This window comes from Cyprinodon variegatus, unplaced genomic scaffold, assembly GCF_000732505.1.
Source record: "Cyprinodon variegatus isolate N-32 unplaced genomic scaffold, C_variegatus-1.0 Scaffold18, whole genome shotgun sequence".
Classification (NCBI taxonomy): domain Eukaryota; kingdom Metazoa; phylum Chordata; class Actinopteri; order Cyprinodontiformes; family Cyprinodontidae; genus Cyprinodon; species Cyprinodon variegatus.
In genome coordinates this window covers 124,923-127,309 of record NW_015150471.1, presented here as the reverse complement: position 1 = coordinate 127,309, position 2,387 = coordinate 124,923, and the positions used below count along the sequence as shown (strand labels likewise).

The 2,387-nt window shown below is 39.1% G+C and overlaps 1 protein-coding gene across 9 annotated transcripts in view; it reads left to right on the top strand.

Annotated features, from left to right (window-relative positions):
* Window positions 1-2,387, top strand: part of tanc2 (tetratricopeptide repeat, ankyrin repeat and coiled-coil containing 2) — a 322,680-nt gene that overhangs the window by 306,073 nt on the left and 14,220 nt on the right. The window lies entirely within an intron of this gene.

The window sequence follows — 2,387 nt, the reverse complement described above, 5'->3', positions numbered from 1 at the left end:
AAATGTCACCAAACTGTGCCAAATGTGTTTTTTACATCAATACTGGGGGTTTGTTAAAATTACGAGGTCACGTAGCAGCTGGACCCACCGGTGGGTCCGTAGGGCTCTAGGGGTTAATTGAAAAATCTTCCTGTAGGGATGCGAAATCTCTTCAAACTTGGAAACAAAATCCTGTGGATTGATTTTTAACTTTTTTTGCAACAGGCTGGAGGCCCCTGGACAGATCCCCAGGCATGCTGATCAGACAAACTCTTACTTCATTGGACAATTTATAGAGACCCGATAAACTATGAAGTCAGGCTGTGGGAGGATGCTGGAGTACCCAGAAAAAAACCCTAATTGCATAGGAGGAATATTTCATCTTCATGTATAGAAGCCCTGACTGGGATTAGAGAAATTTATTGCTACAAGACCAGCGGCCGCCTGCTTTACATCACAGTTTATGATCAGATATTGTTTGACATTTCTTATGTCTGCCTCATGTTGCTGGGTGATTTGTCCCCAGTAGAACCTTTTAATCCCCATTATTAATTTTAGATCTACAAATATTTGAGCCGTGCCGACTGAAGATTTTCCACCTTTAGTGCAGAATCTCCTGCTGACCTCTGGAAACATTAATTCAGAAATCCTCCATCCTTCATCTATTTGGGTTGAGGCCAGGTTGATCAGACACTTCTATCATAACTGCTCTTAGGAAACCAGTCGAGGACATTGAGCTAAAAAACGCATAATTATGGTGTGAAAAGTATTAAACTATACATTCCAGTTAAATAAACGTAGATCGTAGATGGATTTTCTTTTGGATTTCACTCAGTCGACATTTTGTTTTACTTTGCAGAGAAAAAAGAGAATAAGACATTAAACAGTATGATGTTCTGCCCTGTTCTGATCTAGACAGCATCAGTCTCACTAAATTAAAGCCTGCAAAAGAGCTGGGAAGGTCCTCACATATCGTTACCCAAACAAAGACATACAGTTGGAAATAACACAAAATGTTATGAAATAATCCTTGAGAAACATTCTAGCTTTTTATGAGAACCGTTATTTTTATCCCAAACCTCCCTAAGAGGATAAACAACCCCTCTCCTTTAGACACCTTGTATCCTTGCAGCTCTGAGGCCTGAATCACTGAAACTCAGCTCAAGGAAATCAATATATGTAAAAGGGTTTTAATAAACCTGATTATTTTTTTTGCCCCACATGTTAGGTTCAAAAATGTAGGTTGGTAAAAGAGGAACTGAGTCCACACAGAAAAGTGATCTTTAGCAGCTTCTGCAGAAGGAGAGAGCTACACCCAACTCTCTAACTCTCTAACGGACTTCCTCTGCAGAGCCTTTTTATTAGCAGTTCATAACTCATGGGGTGAGTTACAGGACAGAGTGTTCTTCTGATAACTGTGATTTAGCCTTGCACAAACATCAGGAATTTTCCACCACCGTTGCATGACAGTTTGCAGTAAACAAGTGAAGCATCTCATTTCCTCAATGTTTTATATGCACACACATTAACTTTATAATCATCATTGAATGAACCTTACACCACACCTTTAAAGGTATTGTGGAGAATTTTTTTAAAGACCCGCCCTCTCCACTTTAAAAGTAATTTTTTCTTAAAATAAGTGCATTTGTTCTTGAAATGAAAAGGTAAAAGAGACATTTTGCCAATGGAACAAGACAATTTAGATTTAAAATAAGAAAACACAATTGCATTGTCTTATTTCAAGTGCATTTTATCTCAGTATCGTATTTTAAAATTAAGAAATACTCATTCCATTGGCAAATCATCTCATTTACCTGCTTGAATTAAGGCTAAATACACTTGATTTAAGAAATTTGTACCTATTTCTACATAATTTTTGCAGTGCATGTGCCGTTTTCATAGCTCATACAATCTTACTGTGTCCACATGCAGTGAGAACTATATAGTGGACTTCATAGCAATCTCAGTTAACTTACCGTTCGGACAGATGATCACTGCTTTTACGGTAGCTCTGTTGGTCATCTAACTCCTCCTCCACTTCGTGGTGCCTGCGCCTGCGCCGCTGTGACCGCAAATCCCAGAATGCTTTGCGAGGAGAGCTCTCCGCGCAAAGCATTCTGGGATATATCTGCCTGTTCTGAGACTTTTCTTTTCTTCTCATACACTTCGTACACACTTTTTCTCTTACAACCCTCGGCCATTTTCAAAGAACAATGGTGAGAAAGGTGAGCTTCAATGACCGTCTGAAACTGTAGCTCACCACAGATAGATAGAAGTGCGCATGTGCAGGAAAAGATGGCTAACGAGACGAGTACATATATCTCATATCTAACGCCTTATGTAAACATATCACCAGAATAATTGACAATAAGGAGGAACACTTATTTAGATGATCCACCCAGAAATAG